This window comes from Pleurodeles waltl, chromosome 2_1 (genome assembly GCF_031143425.1).
Source record: "Pleurodeles waltl isolate 20211129_DDA chromosome 2_1, aPleWal1.hap1.20221129, whole genome shotgun sequence".
Taxonomy (NCBI): Eukaryota; Metazoa; Chordata; class Amphibia; order Caudata; family Salamandridae; genus Pleurodeles; species Pleurodeles waltl.
The window spans coordinates 111219240-111243995 of record NC_090438.1 but is presented as its reverse complement, the minus strand read 5'-3'; the positions used below and the strand labels follow the sequence as shown (position 1 = coordinate 111243995).

The 24756-nt window shown below is 43.5% G+C and overlaps 1 protein-coding gene across 2 annotated transcripts in view; it reads right to left on the bottom strand.

Moving 5' to 3' along the window:
* Positions 1 to 16104, bottom strand: part of ATP7A (ATPase copper transporting alpha) — a 307765-nt gene extending 291661 nt beyond the window's left edge. Inside the window, exon 1 of one of the 2 annotated variants that reach the window (XM_069211097.1) lies at positions 15827 to 16104. The gene's annotated coding sequence lies outside the window, so the exon portion shown is untranslated. The remainder of the gene's footprint in view (positions 1 to 15826) is intronic. The other variant, XM_069211107.1, reaches the window with a different exon arrangement.
* Between the last annotated feature and the right edge of the window lie 8652 nt (positions 16105 to 24756).

Here is a 24756-nt window from a genome sequence, read left to right as displayed (position 1 = left end):
GGTGGTGCTAGTGATCTCGGAATTGACAGGACTGGGGCTGACAGTGGATCCCAAGTCATGCCTCCTGGGGCTGAGGACAAGAACAAAAAGGCACAGACACTTACACAAATTTGCCCATCTAGCATGCGTGATGTATAAAAGATTGGTCTGGGAATGCCCTCAAGTACAAAAAGGTATGGAGAGAGGTGGTGCTAGTGATCTCGGAATTGACAGGACTGGGGCTGACAGTGGATCCCAAGTCATGCCTCCTGGGGCTGAGGACAAGAACAAAAAGGCACAGACACCTACACAAATTTGCCCATCTAGCATGCGTGATGTATAAAAGATTGTTAGCAATGCACTGGAAAGCGCCTAGAGCACCTGATCAGAAATCATGGCATACCACTACACTGCGCTGGGCCCGCACAGAATATCAAGTACTGAGGAAACTAGCACGGGAGGGGAAACAACATACAGGCTGCGACACCTGGGAAGCATTGGTGTCCAAACTCGAAGCTAAAAATGATGGCAAACCCCCATGAAGTGGGCGATCCCCCGCACAACATACTGAGCAGTAACACGCCTGCGTACCCCACGATGGAGGCGTCCGCCTCTTCCCGGATTCGCAACTAATTATAGATATATAAGTGCAAGATCCCTGCCCTAGCTCCCCAACCGCCCACTGGTGCTAGCACTCCAGTCCATATATGCGGCAAGCACATTTTCACACACCCCACCCACCATTACCGTATACACACAAAGGCACCATCATTTATCACAGAAGGAGGACCCAGTGGAACCTAGTCCATACCAGGAGGCGCATGCGGGGTTCCGCAACACCACAACACAGGCGCAGGAGCCCAACTAACGCGGAATGCACCAATATTGTTTTCCACAGGTAGATCTGAAGTGTGCACAAGTGGGGGGGGGGGTTAGGTGTTTGAATGTTACCAATTCAGATAAATATGATCCTTCTGTAAAACAGAACAAGTATATAATATGTATCAGGAATGCAAAACCAATAAAAATTATTTAAAAAAAAAAAAAACATTTAGTAACAGCATCTGAGCAACAGTGATGAAGAAAGGTGGTTTATTCAGAGTACCAACCCAAGTGTGGTGTCCTTCTAACCAACCAGCTTATCAATTGCTTCCCTGAGAGCACAAGCGCATGGGCAACATGAGCTGTGGATGACACAGATAAGAACCTCCCAGGGTTCATTAATTCCATTAAGATAAAACACATTTCCTTTCCTTAATAGACTAAGAACCCCCTACCTCGCAGTTCCTCAAAATGTATGCTCATGCACCTCCTGGCACAAAGGCATATCCTGCCATCTAAAAAATGCCCTTGACGCAAGCACTTCAAAAAGGGGTTCCCTGTCATCACCATGGCACAGAGGTATAGCTTCAACTACGATGTAAAGTGCAATAATAGTCATGAAAGTCTCCCTCACTCACATCTCACGAACAGTGGCTCTCACTTACCATGCACTTCCATGATCCTATGAATCATTTCAAAGAAGCTTCATGTAACACTTAGTTTTTTTTAATGCTCACAAATACATGTAATGCTTTAAAATATTACTTCCTCGTCAACTACCCAATACCACTGCACAAGTCCTCTACATCAGTGGCTGGCGCAAGGGAAACACTGAGGTCCCTCAGTAACATGTGGGATGGAGGCCAGAAGTGGTCACCAGGAACTAGTGACGTGGGCTCAGGTCTTCAAGGCCAGAAGCTGACACCAAGCAGCACAGCCAGAGCCTGATGACAAGGAGCGGAGCAGTGGGTGGGCATCAGATAGCTATATGCAGGACGACCAAAATGGGAAGGCAAGGAGCATTCACCAGGCACCAACTGGTCACATCCAGAATGACCAGGACAGGTAACTAAGCACTAACTAGCAACCCAAGGCAGCATGGCCAGGGTACGGAGGCAAGGAGCAGTCACCAGACACCAGCTGAGCATTTGCATGACAGACATGCACTGAAGACATAAAAAGGAGGATTCACTCACGGAAACACAAGACAACAGAATAAGACACCAATGGGAACAATTGAATGTGGTCTTTTGATTTTTAGTCACTTTTTCCCCACTGGCAAGACATGCATGAAATCTCAGCGGACATCCAGAAGGAAGCAATGGGCATTTGTTAAACAGTTTTCTCTAAATAGGCCTTCCCGCTTAGGGAAACTAATGAACTGAAAGGATTAGTCTAAATAACTACTATAAACATTTATAAATTAAGGACACCTGTTTACCACGTGTGCCCCATGGGATCGAGCAAGGGTAGCTCAACGCATTCACACCAAAATATAAAATGCATCATTTTAAATTTATATTTTTAATTGACCTGCAGTTGTGAAAATATAATATTACAACTTCAGGTAAGAGACTCACAGTAACAAACTACAAAAGATAGTAAATACCATAAAGAAATGCTTGGAGATACATAAAGGTGTGCTGCATCGCCTCTACTGAATACGTTGCAGATCTTAGGTCGGTCGAGGCACCTGATAATAAGTTAAAAATTCACATACTTAGGAGTATGTCAAACATCTTTGTATAGCGTAAGCATTCACAAAACCATAGGATTTTATATGCACTTAGTTGGTGTCTGAGGCAAACGACAAACTGCAAGTTGTAAATTTTCACAGTCACAAGGACGGGAGAGGGAAACCACTCAGAATGCAGACTATCATCCATAGATTCTAGGTTTCACAGCAGAGGTCGTCAGTGGTGAAGGGAGCCCTTCTGCTTGTCACATGTGAAGAGCTCTGTGGTGAGGGGAGGGTTTGGATGTGATCTGAATGCTGTGCAGGTGTATGTCTACCCTAAATGGGCATTTGGGAGTAGTGAAGGAGAGAGTGTCTATCTTCAGACCTTCCACTAAAGCTTTGTGTATGCAAGGCAAAGTCTTCAGTGTGCAGAGTTGCTGTTTCTCTGATGTGTTTTCTGCCTTGATCCCCCTGTGCCGCCCCCCGCCCCCACTGTGTTCCTGCTCCCTTATCCCTTTTGCACTCTCCATCACCCTGTCTCCACTTTCATGGCCACCTTCTCTATGCCATCAAAGACACTGCTTCCAGTTCTGGGCTTTTAACCGATAACATTTGGTGTGTTAGTCTAATTAGCGCATTGAAGCAAACCAAGACTGCAACTCAGAGACATTATTTTGTCGCATAAAAGATCAGAACTGGAAACAGTGTCTGGTGACATGGAATAGGGGGGTCAGTGGTGGAAGACAGTGGGAACCAGCAGGGTTCTGGTTCTGGTGGCTACTCTTATGCTAGAACCATGTTCTGGCTCAGCCTGAGAGAATCATCGTTCTTAACCTGCAGCCTGAGACACAGGCAGCACCACCAACTCAACGACATTCTGAACAGCTGTGATTGCTTTTACATAGCATAGAGCTTACAACCCCTAACGAGGCGCAGAAGGTTAGCGGTTTTTAGTCAGTGGTTACTTATTGTTGTTTAGTACTAGGATTTTTCTTGTACTTTCAATGAGACTACTACTTGCATTTACTCCACTTTCTTTGGGGTAGATTTAGTTAATAGGCCTTAGGTGTGATCCATTAGTGTCAGTTCATGCAAATAGTTGGTGGGACGAGTAGATAGGCTGGAGGAAGGTAGTGATTGGTAGGCTGAAATGAGCATCAAGAGAAGCAGAAGCCAGCATGGGGATTACACATCGATTTAGGCAGCATGTACATTAGCTTCATGAGCTGTCTTACTAGTACCATAATGTGAAACTTCCTGGATACAATAAGAGGTCTGCTGTAAGTGCCTTAGTCCTCTAATTGTATTTATATAGCGCTTACTACCCCGAGGAGGCACTGAAACTCTTTTCGGTGAGTAGCACGCTACTCCGGAACCCAAAGTGGATTAGTATAGGAGAAACTAAATTTGTTAATTGGAGCGGTGGGCATGTGAGTCTGTTAGTTGGGCTTAGTAGGATAAAGTAGGGATCGAAGAGGGAGAAGTCTAAAAATGGTCATTTGGGAGATCATAGTAGTAAAATCAAGTTTGGGATGAGTAAGAGAGTGGAGATAGAAGAAATATTGAAAGAGGTATGGGATGAGACACCAAGGCTAATTTACAACGCTATTCATTTGTGACAGTAAAATAAGCAAGAACAACTTAGCACTCATCAATTTATTTGGTGGCAATCTTTGTAAAAAATAATGTATGTGTACCCTCGTTTTTCTAATGAACCAAAGGCTGATTATAACTGACTATGCCAGTCATGACTCCGAACTCCTTGGCTCTGCCCCCTTCCTACCACTACTCTCGCCTCCCCACTTACGCCAAATATGTGGGTTTGCAGATTTTATATATATATATATATATATATATATATATATATATATACATACACACACATACACACACACACACATACATACATATTTCACTCCCAGCACAGGAGATGGCAAACATGAACGCATCTGGAGAAACAAATCTCTTCAGACACCGTATCAAATGATTACCCAGATTGAACTGCGTTGTAGAAATTGAGGTAGCAAAGGTCAACACGCAACAAAAAAGGCCTTCCCGCAACACTCAGTTTGTTGTGGTGCACTCTGATGATTTCTCACACACAAATGCCAAAAAAAAAAAAAAAAACACGTGCTGGAAAAGAAAACAGTGGCAGGAAAAAAAGAAAAGATTTCCTTGCTCAAAGAAGCCATGCAATGAATGGTGTCAACCTAGAACTGAAATCCCAAGCAGATGTTATCAAAACAAAGGAATGGAATGGTTATTTTCGGTGACTATCCATGATGTGGGAATGGGTAAAGAAAACACTTTCTCTCTTCACTGGATAGCCCTATATGAAGTGGTTTATTCTCAGATGTGCCATCTTTACGTTATTGTTGTCTTCTTATGTGGAACAATATTATTCCTCACAGGTGGGGCTTGTGGAATCACTTTTCCCACAGCATCTACACAGTTCTATTGTGGTCAGATGCAGCTGGTCTCTCCACGGCTGATGAGGTCCCGTTTCCTGCCCTGGGCTTTAATGAACAAAAAAAGCCATAATTCGCTTACCATCTGGTGCTCACGAGTACTTGATTCATGTATGCAACATCTCTCTACATACTGGTGACTGGGTAAACCGTGCAGTATTAGGCAACAGGGTTTAGTGTCAGATAAGTATTTTTGTATTTTTTTTTAATAAACAACACCCAGTAGATACTAGGTTAAAATGTGATCAAGCACCAAAGGAAAGCTCAGAATGTGCACATTCCCATGCTGGAAAAATGTAGCCCATTGTCTTAAAGCATAAATAAGCCAGAAAGTGACTTCAGAAATGCTGTTCAAGCCCTCTGTTAGACCTGGCATCTTTTGGCCCATTTCCCCTGTCTTTTTGCTTTCTGACCTCCTGTGTTTTTTATGATATGCTGGTCTTCGTTTTTGCCGGTTTGTCGTCTTTGTGCACTTTACCACTGCTGATCAATGCTAAAGTGCTCCCTGTATGATTATGATTGGCTATCCATGATTGGCATATTTGACCTATTAATAAGTCCCTATTATAGTGCACCATGTGTGCCCGGGCCTGTAAGTCAAATGCTACTAGTGGGCCTGCAGCACTGGTTGCGCCACCCACACGAGTAGCCCTGTAAACGTGGCTCAGACCTGCCACTGCAGTGTCTATGTGTGCAGTTTTAAACTGCCATGTCGACCAGGAAAGTGCACTCACTTCCCTTTTATTGCATGTAAGTCACCCCTAAGATAGGCCCAGGCAACATCATGGGCAGGGTGCAGTGTATTTAGAAGGTAGGACGTAATAGTGTGTTTTCACATGTCCCGATAGTGAAATACTGTGCATATTTCGTTTTTCACCATTGAATGGTTATCTCCTCCATAGGTTAACATGGGGTCTGCTTTGAAACACCTTTCAAGTGTAGATTCCCATGGGAAGATGATATGAAGAGGTTTTTTAAATTGTGGGTTTGAAAATGCCACTTTAAGAAAGTGGCCATTTTCTTGCTTAACCATTCTGTGCCTGCCTGTGGAATCCACGTCTGTGTAGCTGACAGCTGGGGCCTCTTGCATACACTCTAGGCAGTCACACAAAAGGAGATTAGGTGTGCCTTGCATATCCTGATGGGTCTTCCTGGACTAGAGCGGTGGGAGGAGCAGACACTTGCACCTGAATAGGGCTGGACCTGTCCTGCACAAAGAAGTGTCTCCCTCCTGGGGAGTGTCTGGGACAGAGCAGGAAAGAAGTGGATCTTGTGAGGAGGGAGGGATACCTTTAAAGTCTGCCCACTACAAATGCCAGAACTAGTATAGGTAGTGGGGCCCTGAGCCCAGAACGTTAGAACTCTTTTGGGCTAAGGAACCTGCCAAGAAAAAGAGCTGGATAAGTTGTCAGGAGGGACTTCCACTTTGATGCGTGCTTTGCTGTTTTGGCCTGCTGCTTCTGTCATGGGCAGTGAAAGGACTGGACTGAACTTTCTGCAACTTAATTCCTGAGTTTCTCCAAGGGCTTGAAATAGAGTTTGCCTCCTGTTGGAAGTCTCAGGAGCATCCAAAACGTCATTTTCATCCGCCAATAGCACTGGGAACGGGGGGTTTTGTGCTGCAACAGAAGAAAAACAACTAAAACGCTGCTGCCTGCATCATGACAACACAACCTTGGTGTCACAGATGCTGTCACCAAGTCACTGCTTGCACCGAGACATCTGGGCACCAAGCTTTGATTCACCTCACTTCACACCGCAGCCCTGGTATTACCGACAATGCTCCACGCCGACATCAGTGCCACTGCCTGCATCGTGGCCTGTGGACACCACTCGTGAGGCACACAAAGCATCACCCCGTCCCACACTGAAACCCTGGTCCACCGACGTCAGTAACATCAAGTGACGCCGCTGCTTGCACAATGACCTGTGGGCACTGCACAAAGCATCATCCGCGTTGTATCGCAACTTTGGGTTAACAGACGACAGCACTTCAGCAACAATGATGCTGCTGCCTGCACCGCAGCCTGTAGAGAATGTACATTGCATCCCCCAGCTTCACACTGCAGCCCTGGTTTCACCGACGATGCCGGAAGCCATTACCAAGCTGCTGCCTGCAGCGTGACCTGTGGGAACCACACGTCACATCGTCCCGCTTCGCAATGCAGCCCTGACCCCACTGATGCCAGCGCTCCTGACTTCACCCTCTCGGAGTTAGATCTGCAACGCGTGTGACTTCAAGGGCCTGACGACTCCTGCACTGACCTCTGGAACCGACAAGTGCCAACGTCGACGACAAAGTAACTTCGGATCTCATTGCAATGTCCAAGATGCCCTGTGTTTTCAAGGTACTATTTGCGGGTCTTCCCAACACCGTAGCTGGCCCGCGACCTCGCGGTCGGCCTTACCTGTTGGATTTGTTGTTCACAACGCCATGATAGCCCGAGACTGAGCTATTAACTTCAAGGAACTGTATTTTAAGTTGATTCTTACAAAATTACCGTATGTTGGATTTTTATCGTTTTTGTCTTGTTTTACACAGATAAATACTGGCTATTTTTCTAAAACTGGTGTGGTGTCAATTTGTAGTGTTTTCACTGTATTACTGTGAGTTATGTGCAAGCGCTTTACACATTGTCTCTGAGATAACTCTGTCTGCTTGTGCCAAGCTACCAAGGGATGAGAAGCGGTTATTTTAGATTAGTAACTCCCTTATCCTGACTAGAAATAAGGGTTGCTACTTGGACAGGGCACAAGCCACTGCCAGCTAGAGACTCCCATTCCTAACACCATCCCACTCTCATAAATGAACGATGGGTACGTCCTGCTCCACAGTCTCTCAGGGTTCACAAAGGAACCTACGTCAGAGCACCACTTATACAGGGCCTGGAAAAATATGATCACTTCACTCCATACTGATGAAAATCCATTGACTCCCCTTACCAGCCCACACAGGTAACAAACTGCAAGATTTACAAAACCATCACGACCAGCAACCCCACTTCCCTTGCAGACAAACTCACAACCAGGACAACAACCAGTCTACAGATTAAGTTTGTAAAAAGGGAAAAAACCAAGGCAGCAGGCTATTCCATTTATGAACCCTGCATCTACAACATCCCTGTTTCCGTGAGGACCACCCCAAACGCGCACCAATTCAGGAATGAGTTGAAGATGCACATCTTTAAGGAATACTACACTGCAATGAATTAAAAGTTCACAAACCAGCTACCTGTCCTATCACTGGTTAACTTTATACATGCTGTTCTGCCATTTAGTTGGGTGCGAGCCTAAGAAATATCACCTACACGCATACATACAGAATGAGATTCTTGGCTACCCCAAGCCTGAAGCGATTCATAAAAAGGCACATTTATAAATCGAGCAATGGTAAACAATCACACCCCGACACAGAGCAACAAACATAGATACCATGGGATAATCTGAGGCAGAGCTGGAGTGACAAGAGGCTATTCCAGTCAAGATCCGAGAGGCCAAGCGGGGTCCAAGCGCTCTATAGTGAAGCAAGAAAATTGGAAGATTGGGGGGACTGGTGTCTATGTCAGCCTGAGTATTTTTCTTTAATAATTTTCCATTTTAGTTTATTTAAAAAATTAACAATTAAATCCAATACGAATTTCTGTGGAATAATATTCATTTGTTTTTGTACAAAATTATATGCATAATAATTTGTCCATGATTATACAAACGCCTATTACTTTAATTTATGTAAATAACACTAAAAATCATCACTATATAAATTTAAAAACAACTCAAAGCATTTACGAGTCCAATAAACTCTTATCACCATGAAATCCTAAAGTGTCAAGGAAGAATGTCAGCCTTGTATGAGATGTGAGGAGTGCAATGAGAAAACATAGGGGCCCAAAACACACCCTCAATGCTTCTGCGACTGTTCACATGTGTTGTATCTTAACTTAAATTCTTCCCAGGTGCTTCCTCCTGGCGCCCTCCTCTTCTTCACGTCCATTTCTCTTCCCATCTCTTGACAATTTCAATGTAATCCCCGATGTCCTATGCTCCTGCTCGACACACTGTACCATTCCCTTCCTCCTCTGTGCAGCTTCCTTCCATTCTCCCCCTTTCCCTACGGGCCACCGTACCCTTCTGTTCCATGCTATCATTCAGGGAGCTTCCACCTCTGTGATCTTCGCTTCCATCCCTATGCAGTCTCCTCCTCTCTCATGTTCACTGCCATCCCTCCCCAACCTCTTGCCATCCAAAGACCCAGTTTCTCTGCCTACCGCACCCCAGTCGACTCTCCTTTGCTTCCATCCTTCTATGTGTCCCTTCTGCTACTCTCCACATCTTTACTTATATGTGCACCCCAGTATTCTCTTATTCGGTGCTTCCCTTCTTTCATCTGTCCATCACAGCCTGTGCTTTCAAAGCTTGCGTTTCACTCAACAAGCAGCACAGATGCCAAGAATGGCCATCTATGGGGCACCTCCCTTTAGAACCTACTCAAAGACACCCCATGGAACACTTCGCAGTGGGCCACAAAAGTATCCTAATGAAACCGAATCTACTGGGGAAATCATTAAACCCTGGAAGACGACAAACCAGCAGCAAACTTCGAGCTGAATTCAAAAATCTAACTCAGACAAATGCTGCAGAAAAAGAGAACTACATGAGATGCTCAAACACGGTTCAAAATTCCAAGGACAACTAGTAAAACCTTTCAACATTATACTTCAATCTAATTTCCCAGACGAGTGGCTGTAATGGCTTATCACTTCTATCTATGAAAAATGCGCTGCCCTTGACTCAAACTACGGGGCAATCTGTGTAAACAGTAATAAATGGGTGGACTTTTCACAGCATTCAAGCGAACACTTACGTTAGTAAAGGGCAGTACAGTAAAGCAGTCAACTCAATCTGGAACAAGATCAAGTGCTCAACTATCAAAGTACTTTCACCGGGAAACGGGGGTGGTGGGCAAAACCCACCATTCGCCACATCTGTTACTGTGATAAAAATAACTGAATAAAATAGCTTCTTACCTCGCATGTTAACTGTACAGTTCAAATAAAATGCTCATTCTATATGTATGCTTGTATGTGGTGTTTCTTTAGCTCGCACCCTACTAAATTCGCCATGGTAGGACGAAGGCCCCCTACTACCTTAGAAATGTCTTCAAAGAGCACACACAGGGGTCAAGTCCCTAGAAGGAGAGCGCACCGATTGTTCCAAGACCTCAAGGAAGCACATGCAGTATAAAGCACGCAAGCATCCCAAGGCAGAATCTTGTACAGTGCCTTCTTCACCAGATTGAAAACCACCATCACACCAGAAGAATCGGAAAAATAGAATTGATTCAAGTCGCCTTTTAGACAATTTAGTGTGGAAATGCCCTACAGTCTAATAACCAAACCACATCCTTCGTTCAGAAACAACTATTTGTGACATCAAGTTAAAGAACATGAAAACGGAAGCCTTCAAGTAAGACCAGGGATTTAGACAACAGCATAACCTCAGACTGAGAAAAGTTGCACTTCCAGATCTGCAAAGGGGGGGGGGGTGCTGTGTGTGCTGAGAAACTGCCCACGTCATTGGTGCAGAAGAGTACAGGCTAGATTCCCACATGCAGAAGCACATCTTTAAATTATGGTGACACATCAGGGAAAGTTACAGAAATACCCTACACAGCCACGTGGGTACACCAGATTAAAGAACAATATAACTGTGTATATAAAAAAAAAAAAAAAAAAAATCTAAATATCTTCACTCTGCCACCTACTAACAACAATAGTAAATCAGACTCTTGTCTGCAATGGAAACTGCTGTATACTGATATTGAAAGCACAATAGATAAATATAAATAACAAAACATAAAATAACATTACAAAATCAAATACCCTTACACTGCCAATAAAAAAACGCTAGAACAGAATTCTGTATCAAAGCCCTGCAATCTAAAAGCAGCCATTCTCTACAGATTCACACCGCAGAAAGTGACAGACAGGAGTGACTGCCCAACAGCGTCTGTACCATAAATAAATATTACATGATGTACTGAGAAACATAGAACATAGGCTAGAACGTTACAGGACACTTGTGAATCTTTGATCCTGCAATTTACCTCCGTGTGGTCAAAACCCACACTGAGGCTTGAATTCATTCTCTGAATGCGGCTCTGAATCTCCTAACGTTAGTTGGTGGAGATACACATTAGATAGGCCATTGGCTCAACCTCATTTTTGCATCTAAGAAGTTCTTGAAATGCACATAAGCAGTAACTTGATTGGACCATTGTGTGGCTCAATTTAGAGTTATTACTGCCAGTTTTGGTAAACTTGCTACTCCTGCCAGAGACAATCATCCGGGTACAGACTTTCTCTTTAGGCACTTTAAATGCTCTACTGGAACATATTCCTCCACTTTCAGATTTTCCCATCAAGGTTGATTATGAAAATATTACCAACTGGATTACTTCTGCTTTGGACAGGATTCTTCCAGTGTTGGTTTCCTATTCCCACTGGTCTTCTCTCTCTGCCCCCTGGCACGAGTCTTAACTCACAGAAGCTAAACTAGTCTGTAATTGGGTAGAACGGAACTGGTAGGGTCAACATGCCCCAGAGGCTAAAATCACAGTGACGCAAGCTCAGAAGACCTATAAACAGTTAGTTAGTCAATCTACTAAAGCCAAATGATATGCCTATAAGGTTTTAGAACTCACAATACTTCTAAAGAAGTGTTTTCTTTAATGAATTCTCTTAAATCCCAAATATGTTGATCTCAGAAAAAACAGTCATCTTTAAGTCACTTAGACTGGTCTTTTGAGCTTTCATTTGCTTTGACCCTCAGCAGCTCCACCACACTTTTCATCAATACCTTCCGACCTGCACGTTGAGATCTTCACAAGATCATTTTGGGTTGGTTTTTAAGTTCTGCGTTTCAGACCGAGGGCCGAACCTTGTCAGTGACGGTGGCTTATCTGTGGAGCATTTGTGCACTTTCAATCTGCCATTGCCATTTAGAAAAGCCTTAAAAGCTGGCTTTTCTCAAGATAACTGGTGATCCACCATTAAGAGGTAAGTAATGTATTCCCCAGCAAGGGCGTAGGGAAGCACCTGCTGCACCAGCTTCAGCGGTGTTATCTGGGACAGATAAAATTGATTTATGGCACTTCATAATTTTCAGCACTGATTCACAGGTCTTTCAAGACAGAAGGAGAAACTAACAAATGCTGGATGGAATAATACATGAATGTGGCACAACTCACAGATGGTGAGCCAAGGAAGATTAAAACTGTAAGACAGAAAAGTGTTTTAAATGGGGGGGAAATGTGGATACAAATGCAGTTAGACAGCACAAAGGAAGGAAAGAGGGCTGCAAATAAGGAAAGAACAAAGGAAAGTTAAAAGGGAGCAGAATGGAACCTAGGCACAAAAAAAAATAGAAGGAAGGAAAAAAAAAGATGGGAATGGAAAAAGGGAGGAAGAAAAGAAAAAATACGTTTGGAAAGAAGGGTTGTATGAAGGAAAGAAGAAAGGAATAAAAAAATGAGAAATATGGAAAGTAGAAAAGTAGAACTGAATAATGGAAAGAAGAAACCAAAATCAGATGAAAGGGTGATGGAAGGAAAGAAGAGAAATGAAGATTAATAAATGTAAGTCTAAAAACAAGGAAGGAAAGAATGGGTGAAGGAAGGACAGGAGGATAGTAAGAATAAAGGAAGGGACAAAAGAGACTGAGAATGACAAGAAGAATAGAAAGAAGGAGAATAAATGGAAAATAGGGAAGAACATTAAACGGGAATACAAAGAAGGACAACAAGGTAGAGCTAGAAAGGACAGATGAAATTAAAAGAATGGGCATAAGGTAAGAATGATGAAAGAAGAAATGAACAGAGAATGTATAATGAGGAAAGAAAGAAAAATAGATAATAGGAAAGAAAGATGGAGAGAAAAGTGGGAAATTAAAGCAGTCAATAATGGTAAATGTGCCATTTTTATCAAATTCCTTTAAAATGAAGCTGTAAATGCATCATTTAGAAGACTTTCTGCAAATCTTCCTCATGGATACAATTCCAATAGTCCTTCATATGAAGGTTCAAGATCTCTCGCTATGCTCGGACATATTGTGTAAGTCAAAGAGGGGAGTAGTTTATTTTTCTGGCTACTCCTTTGTTCCAAAGCCCCAGGACAACTTTTAGGTAACAGAGTGCTACAAAAACATATTTTACATTAAGTTTCCCAAAGCACAATCAAACATTTACTAAATATATACTGGGTGACCGTGGGGTGGAAAGAGAGATTTGGCCATTAGAAATCAAAGAGCATACATAAAGGCAACAGACTAACAATAGTTTGTAGTAGGAGAGGTAGAGACCGATGTTGGGGGGTCATTTTATACCACATTGCTGACAATAATATTCAAGACATTTACTCGAATAGGAAAAACTCTGTCTACTATTACAAGGCTGGCCAGAAATAGCAGCAAGGGCAGCAAAATGTGACTATGAGTGTCACCAAAACAGGCACAACGGCGCATAAACAAGGAATTTACCATTTTCTGTCAACTGATTAACTGGAAAAACAGTAACATTTGTATAATGTCAATATCCTGTGAAATACTTCGGCACTTCCTTTGATTTGTACCAATAAAGTATGTATGCAGACACATATGCAGGGCTACTGGAATTATGTGATTCTGCCAACGCAGCTTTTTTCACAGAATTGTGGATTTGCAGCATTATCCATCATCAACTGCATAATCTGTAGATTTTAACAAAAACAAAATTTGCTTCTAGCCGAAACAGATCAAAAGTTACTAAACACATTGCGAAATGTTTTCACAGGCAGTGGAAGTCCCGTTGCAGAGGCTAACTACTAACCTTTTAGTTGCTTATTTCTGTATTTGGTTGTTAAACTGGTACGAATAAGGTGAAATCTTTGCCCAGACAATATTCACACTTGTAAAAATTACAAAATAATGATGAATGCTATCAAAAAATGTGCCGCATTATGCTGCATAATTTGCCTTCTCCTGTCACACAATTTAGTCAACCCTGCCACATAATATGGTGCTTCGCTGCCACATAATTCCAGTGGCCATGCATATATATGTTATTTGTGTAGCGCAAACGCACCGTAAGGCATCGGAGCACAATACGGTCCACGGCAAAGATAAAACCAATGTGTGACTGGAGGGATAACTGTGTTTTTAAGAGTGAAAGTAGATTGTAACGACCGTCTGATAAAGTATGCTTTATGTATACTGTCTTGATGGTTTTGGCAATCCATCTTTGATGGCTATAGATACATTTTGCAGTCAAATAAGAGTTACTCTGAGACAACCACAGACTGTAGCAATGCAGTCTAGTAACTGCCACTGTCTGCGTTCCCTGGAGATCTGCAACTAAGTACACAAGCCCAGAACACCAGGCCACGTTCACCAGCAGCTACGTGTTCGCTTGCATGCCCCGTGTGTGCTACGAGAGAAATCAATGGACTCAAAACATGACATTTAACCAACACAAACTGGAGAAAAGGTAAAGGTTCTTGTGTGCCATGCATTACTAGGTCTATTTCTAAAGCATTTCTTCGCGTGGCAAAGAATGCAAACAAAGGGAAAAAGCAAAAGCTTCCATTATTCAGCTGTACTAGTGGGAACAGGACTGTGTAGAGGCAGGTGTCACGTGTGAAAGAAATACTCTTATTTGAATTTTGACGAGACTTTATAATATTTTTTTCATGATGTATGTTGCGATTTACAATTATTTTCATGGCTTGGCGCGTGCTCTAAGAGCCAAGTCAGACCCTTGTGGCTCGTCTCTCCCTATTAATGTGGTGGGTCCCCCCACTTTATCGTTAGTCAGCCCAGCCGTTGTTTACAACAGCATGTTGCATTATGTGACGCGTAGTTTTGTTTCTGATATTACCAAGTACTAATATAAAATACAGCGCTGCTTGCTAAAAAGGCAGAACTGGGGGGCAGATGTTATACATGATGAGGGAGCACTAGTCACATATCGCCTTCGTTGTCTTTACTAGTAAAAGCTGTTTCAGAGTTAATATTAGTGCATAGTCCGCAACTCTCTATGGTCACCCTGTGCACTTGAGTCAGGCACCAGTAATGCACCGGTCATAGCTGCCAATCAACACCGGTTGAGCGTAAGCACGATGTATGCATTTTTCGGCATATATAAACTCAGGTGGGAGCAGTCAAGACTAACTTTAAAGCTAAATTCGCCTTCATAGCTACCCTTCTATATCTGTTTACACCCGTGGGACTTAAAATAATTGCATACTCATCATCCCAGGGGACCACGTACCATAGATCCCCCCCTTCCAAGCGCTCCTTTTCCACAAGGCACACTTTCTCATTCCAAACGCACCCCCTTTTCCATGGATGGGGTCATCACTTCCCAGAGCACCCTCTTTACTCCCGGCAAACTTTCTCCGGGACCCGCTTTTCCCTAACAAACTTTTGACGTTCCAAACCATCCCCCACTGAATCATCTCTCATGTGTTTTCCAAGGCAGCTCCTTCCAGGGACCCACTCCCCCCTTAACCATGACACCCCCTTTCCAGAATCCCAGGCCCTTCCAGCAAGGGCCCCGCGTTCCCTCAGCCGCCCTTTGGCCCTCTCATCCGCAACGCACCCCAACTCTCAGGCTGGGGACTATGCGAGAACACCCCTTCCTCAGGGATTCTTTCAAGTCATCACTGCTCGAGAAGTATCAGGCACCCCCTTTCCAGGAGAACGCTCCAAGTTCATAGTTTCCCTTTCAAAGGCACCACTTTTTGATCACCACTTCCCCAAAATTCCCCTAATGTGACCCCCCTTCTCTTGGGACTCCTCTCCCACAGCCCCACTCCCAGCGCCCCCTTCCTCACAGATGGGGCCTCACCTTCATAGGCTGGCAGGGGGTGTCAGCGTCTCACTTCAGGAGCCAGCCCCCCAGTGTTCCTTTGCAAGACCGAGGATCTTGGTGTCAGTCGCCTCCTCTTCCTGCTGGTGCTGCCCCTGCCCGCCTTCACCTCCGCCCCTCGTTCGCTATGTGCGTGTCCTGCGGTGAGGACCGCGCTGCGCACCCCCGGCTCCCGAGGTGGTACTGGCCGCAGAGGCAGGCAGCCTCGTGCGGTGACAGGTACCGACGCTGTCCCAGTAACCGAGGCACTAGAGGGCTCAGTCACCGGTTCGTCAAGTCACGTGACCAGGAAGGGGCGTCCGCAGACTCCACCAGTCCACGCCTGCAAGGAGCGGTCGCTGCCTTCCCGGGCAGCTGGCATGTCTGAGCCATCACTACACAGCCCTGTCATGTGTTCTCTGAAGTTACTCTGCCCGGTATCTGGTAGCCTTCCTGCACATCGATGGGAATGGAAACATAGTGGGTGACGTGTCAGGCAACATTCTGGCATTATCTCCAGGATTATTTTGTAATTAGAAGCTGTTGAAGTATCGTTGTTCGCTAGTTACTTGAATCACCACTCATTTAGTCGAGTAAGGTTAGGTGGACCAAAATTGGGATTTTGAAATAAGGGAAACGATCTGACGCAGGAATCCCAAACAGAAAAAAACTCAACTATTTCTTTCTGGTTGACATTTGTACCAATTTGTAGAAGAAGAAGGAAATTATAATTCTGGAGAGAGCTAAAAAGAGCGCGAGCCATCAACCCCGAGCAGCATCCGCAGCTTAGACCAGGGGTCTTCAAACTGGGGACATGCCCCCCCGGGGGGGGGGGGGGGCCTCAAGTGCCCCGGGGGGGCTCCAGGCTCTGATCAAAAGAAGCATTACACGGATAACAGTGTTTTTTTTAAGCAGAAACATGTTGTATTTTTAAAAAGGTAACAGTACTTAACTGCAATGTTTAAAAATGTCTAGACATAATTAAACATTGCCATCTTTATATAATATCGGTGAAAAATTGTGAGGGGGGCCCAGTGATTTTTATTTTTCATCTGTGGGGCGCATCATTAAAAAGTTTGGAGACCACTGGCTTAAACCTTCTTCCTTCCCAGGCAGCTTCAGCCTCGAGGAAGGTCCAAAGCAATAAATAACTCATGACAGATTAAAGTCCTTGTGAGCGATGCTCGGTGGGACTCACTCTGCAGGGAAATAGTTGAACAATTGCAGTTAACGGCAGACTCGCAAATTGTTCCGCGGCTGAAGTACATATCACCGATTAAAGAGAATGAATCGTAGGTGTCTTCATGTTTTTAAGCTTTTTGTGTATCCCGTTTAAAATATATATATTATTATTATTATTTTTTTTTTTAAAGAACAACCAAGCTAAACATGTTTGTTCCGGAGGGCCTGGCAGCCCACTAATTTGTCAGAAAGCAAACTTCAGGCTCGTAAGTCGCCTTGCACACCGCAAGAGAGAAACGGAGTCTGTTGCGGGAGACGACAGCAGGAACAATCCTCGCCTCTGTGTGTTTAACAGAATGTAAAGGACTGCAGGCTAGTAGTTCACAAGCTCTAAGCAAAGAAATGATGCTCTATGCTACATGAACCATAGATTTATGGTAAAAGTTCTGAACATTGGTTCATGTGACCAATCAGCTGTCTTAAGGATATCATCGGGGCGAATGAGATAACATGAGTTCAAGCTTCACTCATGGACCACCTCATCAAAAGAGGAGTTGGAGCAGATGTGGAAGGAAAATAATGAAAAAAGGAAGCAATGTGCGACTTTAGGACACTGACCGTCTTCCAAACACAAGGGATGTGTGCGCCAGCTGTTGTGCCCATTGTTGTGTTTCATGGTTAGAATGAAGCGTAAGAGGCCTAAATGATTTTTCAGTATGCTTGGCGCCCATTGTTGATGCCTTTTTCACATCCAGCAATTTATCATTTTACAGCCAACTTGTGGTAAACTTGTGAGACAGCACAGTTCCATCTTGAAAGGATATTTGTATTGTTTACTTGTGATCCACTTTCTCCCGCTCACGTCTCTTGTTGTTGTGCTGGGGACCTCACTATAGAGCTACCGCCAATAGCAGAAGACAAGGAATTGTCCTGTTATTTTCCTTTTTCCACTGCAGTCTGCATGAGGAGCCTGTGAAGCTCTACTTGGACGGAGCCCCACTTTCCCCTAACATCATTTCCATGGTCCACTCATGGTCAGTGATACCCAAATCTCAGGCTCTGGACTTTGCGAGGACACCCCTCCCACCTCTGTGGCCAGGCTTTTAGATTCCTAACACTGGTGCCAAACCCCAAAATCACCTCCAGAAGCAAGACAGCTAAAAGCGTCTTCACGCTAATTACATAGCTTTCCTGAATCCCAAATTAACTGGGCATCTGACCTTCCTCAACAGCAATAAGGAAGTATGAACAGAGTTAAGAAACCTCAATATCTGGTGTTTCAATTTACCATTCATTTTTATAGCAAACATTTGTGACTCTACATCCAATGCATCCAGCACCTGTAGTCTAAAAAAGGCACACATATCTACTGAGGAGAGTACCCAGATCAGCTCGGTTCCAGTTCCTCTCAAACCCAGTAGTCAGTTCTATATGATGAAAATATTCTTATTTTTATTTCACATTGGCCACAGAATGCACAATTGCCTCTGAAGCATCAGTCTTCTACTCTAAGGTACTACAGCTTCTTTCACTTCAGAGTGTTTTGGTCACCCTACCTAATGATATACACAAAAGTGTGTTTCCCACAAGGTGTATATTTGCAATTAGACATACAAAGCTATGGACATTACTATAGTTTGGAAATTGTTCAAAATTGGGTGCCAACAATTTGTTGCCATTTTCAGCTGAGTATGAGACAGTCCTGCTAACAGGGAAAGACATACAGGTGTCGCACTAGGGAGGCCATTAAAGGAGACTCAGGCTTAACTCAGAGGCAATGTGTAAAGTATTTGTGCAACACTTCAAACAGTAAAACAGTGAAAACACCCCACAAAAGGATCTCAACCAAAACAACAAAAATCCAATCAGTAGAATCAGAGCTATGTAGCTGTAAAGATGTCAGTGAAAATAGTGCCAATAAGCACAAAGCGTAAACTGTGGATAGCTAGTCACACTGGGACAAAGTTACAATTTTAGGTCAATGGATGGATGGAGCACGGACCGCAAGAGGTACCCAAGTATTCCGGCAGAACAGAGAGCCTTAAGTCTTGGAGTGTTGTGAGGATCTAATTCAAAGATGTGTTGCCCAGCTGAAGCAATGTGTCAGTTCTGAGATGTGGAAAGGTTGCAATGCAATGTTCTGCATCATCATCAAGGATCCTGTTGATGTGGGCTTGCAATGCAAAGGAAGGCATAGAGGATTGGGTGCACATTTAGGGCGATGTGTCGGTTCCAAGGAGCTGTGAGACTGCGATGTGAAGTCCACTTTCGCTGAATCAATAAGGGATGCAAGGGTTTCTGTTGAGGATGCATCACACAGCGGCCATCCCAAAGAAAATATGGACTGTGAGAAAGATGTGGGTCTTTGTGACAGGTCAGATCCACTAAGTAGCACCATTCAGTTCTGATCGGTGTTGCACCATGCAGCAGAGGGGATGCGTTGGTTCTGCAGGGTCCATAGAGGCTGGCAGACCACCCTAGGCTCGCTTCCAAGGGTCCAGAACTAGAGTGACACCACTTAGCAGGGTAGATTTACAGATGGCAGAAACCAGATGCTGGGGTCAAAGTTGTTTGAGCCTTCTGTCCCTGAGGCTCAAGCCAGGAGGCTAGGCAACTAGCCTGTTGAGTCACAATGAGTTCCTGGGTTCAGAAGATGCAAGTCCTGTTCTCACCCAGACAAGAGGGCAGCAGGTCAGCACAGCAGGACAGCAGTCCATCAGAGTGGCAGTCCTTTCAGCAGCACATGAGTTCTTCTTCCTGGCAGAATATCCACAGGTATAGAAGTGTACTGAAAAGGTGGTGTCTGATGTCCAATATTTATACCTGGTGCCCTCCCTCTGGAAGCTGAGAGAAGTTTCTAGAGGTTTCCCTTTGAAGTCCCCAGGCATCCTATGTTCCCTGTCCTGGCTCTATACTAAGTACATGAGTTAAGCAGCCCTTTATTTGGAGACAGGACACAGTATGTAGGGCTGTGCCCATGTCTGCTCTCGCATTCTTCAAGTGATAGCCCATCCAGGTACACCTAAGCTCTCTACTGTGTGTGGCTGTCTAGGAGGAATACACAAAGCCCACATGTCAGCTGACCCAGAGACAAGCTATAGTCACTGAATGGCTAAGGCAGGAAAATGCAACTTTCTAAAAGTGTCATTTTCAAAATTGTAGTTTAAAACCCAACTTTACCACTAGAGAGGATTTTGCATTATAATTCCAAAGACACCACCCATGAACAGGTTACCTGCTTCCATTTGGAAATTACAGCTTTTTAAATGTAAAGAAATAACATCAACGACATGCTATGGGAGAGGTAGGCTGTTTAGTAGTGAAAAACAAATTTAGGTTTCTTTCACTACCAAGACATGTAAAACTTAAAATACATGCCCAGCCTTTTAAATATGCTGCACCCTGCCCTCTGGGATGTCAAGGGCCTACCCTATGGGTGACCGTCATGCATTAAAAAATAAGGTTTGGGCCTGGCAAAAGGTTTATTTTATATAATAGCTGGTGCGCGGGGAGTGCACCAGTCCCATGACGCACAGCCTACCAACAGAAGTGGCGTTTGAACCAAGTAATCCATTGTAATCAAAGTTTTATTCAATTTTCTCCAGTAGTTTCAAAGTTCATACATAGGCAACATAATTCTAATCTTCAAATGAATGAGAATTGCCTGTCCAGGCTTTATTTCACAGCATGTTGAAATTCAAGTTTCATCCTGGATAACCATAATAACATATATAAAATGCATTTCAGGTAAGAAGCCCTTAGTCAGATGTAACTGTAATGTAAAAAGAAACCCATCAGTAAACCTCAATGACGACATGCGTGTGACTGTGAATAAACAGTTAAACATAATGTAACATTTGCTGCCTTTAAATAATGGGTTAAGCCGCCTCCAAAACATGCTGTAAAAATGCAATCAGAAAATAAGTACTTTAATTGAGACCAAAAAGAAAATAGAAAGTGCTTCATATTTCCCCAACTGCTACAAAATAAAAAAATGTGCCCTTTGCTGCATGATATCATGAACAAAAGCAACCATAAAACCAAACTAGAAATAAACCAAACCTAACCATATGCTCCACTTAGGATATGTGTAGAGATAAGATCTAAATCGAATGTAGAAACCAATATATTTATGCCATTGTCGGCAGCTTATCTGCCAATTACACCATGCATAAAACAAAGTTATCCTCCCAGCGAACTGGTAGCCAGCAAACTCTTCCTGTAACAACACAGATGGAAACAATACTTTTAAACATGCCCTGGACTTAATCTACAGACACCTGACCGCAAGTCGAGCCAAAAAATAAAATAAATACATACCCCTCTACAGTAAATCATGCCATTCTCACCATGCTTGCTACATGAAAACAGTACAAAGCTCTCCTCAGACAATGCAAATAAAACGTGCTAGGCACAATTATAAAAAACACAAAATACAGTGATTGCTCCTTTAATTAACAATGAACTATGACCTAAAACTCAGTAATGCAGAATCCTCACAATTTCAATCAAAAATATATAAAGATCAGACTTTGATAGTGCATCAGACCCAGTATTAACGTGTGCCCTTTCACTGAAAAGAAAACAAGAAAGTTAACAATATTCCATAAATAAATAATTATTCCTCATTTGCTGTTGAATGTAGATAACTCCTGCTGATGCACAGAATACAACTCAATTTTTCCAGGATGCCTCCAATGTGTTGTAATATGTAACCATTGTTTTAAACCTTTCAGGGTGCAACGTAACCAGACACCCTTTCTTAGCTGTAAGGAGCTTGATAGCCCATTTCAGAGGTGTGGCCACCTGTCAGCTACACACCCATAGGAAAACCGGTTTGGGCACTGGTTTCCCATCTCTATCGCTATCACCAGCACGTCTATCTGAACAAAGGGCAGCCCCTCAGGAGTGTGATCACCATTTGCCCACTAAACGCGGCCTCCTCTTTGAAGTTCAGGCTGCTATTGTTCTGAAGCCAGTGAGGCATTCACACTACTTCCCTGGCAGGCAGCAAGCTGTCTATTGGCCAGTGCCTGTGTGAGGCCACTGGACCAGCTGGGTCACAGAGTGGGAACTTTCAGAAGAAGGTCAGCAACGCGCAGAAAGCAGCAAAATAAAGACGAGAAACAAATAGAAGTAGGCAAAATAAAAGGTGAGAAACTAGCAGAAAGAGGCAAAATAGAGGTGGGAAATGAGCAGAAAGAGGCAAAATAAACGTGATAAACTAGCAGAAAGAGGCAGAATAAAGGTCACCAACGAGCAGAAAGAGTAATGAGAAAGGTGAGAAACGAGCAGAAAGAGACAGAATAAAGGAAAGAAATGAGAAGAAAGAGACAGAATAAAGGTCAGAAATGAGCAGAAAGAAGGAAAATAAAGGACAGAAAACAGAGACGAGAGGTAAAATAAAGGTGAGAAATAAGCAGAAAGAGACAAAATAGAGGTCAGAAACGAGCAGCAAGAGGCAGAATAAAGATCAGAAACAAGCAGAAAGAGGCAAAATAAAGGTGAGAAACGAAGGTGCGAAACAAGCAGAAAGGCAAAATAAAGGCGAGAAACAAGTAGACAGAGGCAGAATAAAGGTGAGACACAAAGGTGAGAAACAAGCAGAAAGGCAAAATAAAGGTGAGAAACAAGCAGAAAGAGGAAAAATAGAGGTCAGAAAGGAGCAAAATTAAGGTCAGAAATTAGCAGAAAGTGGAAAACTAAACGCCAGAAGGGAGATGAAAGAAACAGACTAATGGTTAGAAATGAGCAGAAAGAGGCAAAATAGAGGGCTGGAGCGAGCAGAAAGAGGTAAAATAATGGGCAGAATGAACAGAAAGGGGCAAAATAGAGGTGAGAAACGAGAATCAAGAAGCAAAATAGAAGTCAGAAACGAGCAGCAATAGGGAGAATAAAGGTCAGGAGAGAGCAGAAAAGAGGCAGAAACATGAGCAAAAAGTGAGCAGAGGAGGCACAAAATAGAAGGCAGCAGAGGGTAGCGGACTGCAGGCAAGATGGACAGGATGACCATCATGGGAGAGCTGGCATGAGGACCTACTCCTGTGTGTCCCCCTACGTTTTTTTACCACCCACACACACACTCACAGACCCACTCAGAAACTCACATACCCATTCACACACTCATCCACCCACTCACAAACCCACCGAGACACTCACACACCCAGTCACAGACCCACTCAGACACTCACGTACCCAGTTACAGATCCACTCAGACACTCATGCACCCACTCACAGACTCTTGCACCCACTCAGAGACCCATGCACCCACTGACAGACCCACTGAGGTAACTCATTCACACACTCAAGGACACATTCAGAGTCTTATGCATGCCGTGTTGGGTGGTCATAGGAGGTTGGCTGCAGGCCCTGCGGTCAACCCCCGGCATGGGGTTGGAGATTGGGTGGTTATAGGGGGTTGGCTGCAGGGTCTGGCCATGTGTGGCGGGGGGTTGCATAGTTATAGAAGGTTGGTTGCAGGGCCTGGGCTAAACCCTGCTGTGCACGGCCAAAGGCCATATGCAGTGGTGGCTGGACTATTGTATAGTAAATTAAAATTACTTTACGTTAATAAAACCCTAGAAATTCACTGAAAAAAGCAAAGGTTAGAAGGATGTTATAGTTAGGAATTAGAATTGAAAAAAACATAGAAAATCACTTACAAAACAAAGGCTAATGGGATGTTATAGTTAGGTTCTGAATTTACTCACACAAAACCGTAGAAAATCTGCAGTTATAGTTAGAGTTATTTCAACTAACTATAGCTCGCACCCTAAAGTAACAAAAACTTGCACCCTCGCCATGCACTGTTAATTACCCCACGTTACAGCACTCATGACAACTTCTATAATATAATTGCAAATGTAAATGAAAAATTAGCAGTCAAATTATTTAAGAAAAAACTGTGCATGGCGGAGGTGTGAGTTATAGTTACCCCTGAAACCTTTGTTTTTAAAAAAAAAGTGAATTTCTGTGTTTTTCAATTCTATTTCTTAACTATAACGTCCTGGGAACCTTTGGCTTTTTCAGAGAATTTCTATTTTTTTTTAACATTAAGTAATTTTATTTACTTTATGTTAATCTAACAACTGCCTTCGGTCAAGTGCACCCTATAAGCACCCAACCCCGTGCCACGCACAGCCTTTGGCTGTGCAGTTGGCCGCAGGGCCTGGCCTGTGGTGAACCCCCTGTTTCTCCAAGCCGATGGCTGTGCATTGCGTTGGGTGCTTATAGGGGTAGGCCATGCATGGTGGGGGGTTGGGTGCTTATAGGTGGTTGACCGGCCAACCCCTGCCATGCACAGCTGAAGGTGGTGGTTGGATTAATATAAATAAAACTACTTAACGTAAAAAAACAAAATCACTGAAAAAAAACAAAGGTTACAGGGATGTTGTAGTTAGGAAATAGAATTGAAAAAAACCCAAAGAAATTCACTTAAAAAAACAAAGGTTACAGGGACATTATAGTTAGGCTCACATTTCAAACGTACAAAGCCATAGAAATTCAGCAGTTATAGTTAGAGTTATTTTGAGTAACTATAAATCGTACTTTAAGTTAACTATAACTAACTGTTCGATCGACACATCTTTGTTCAGGCAAAAGATACAGAGCTTTTAGAACTAAAGCAGGGAAATACAGATCTATGGCCTGATTACGATCTTGATGGATGAAATACTCAGTCACAAACATGACAGTTATTCCATCCGCCATATAACAAGTTCCATATGATATAATGGAATTGTAATTTG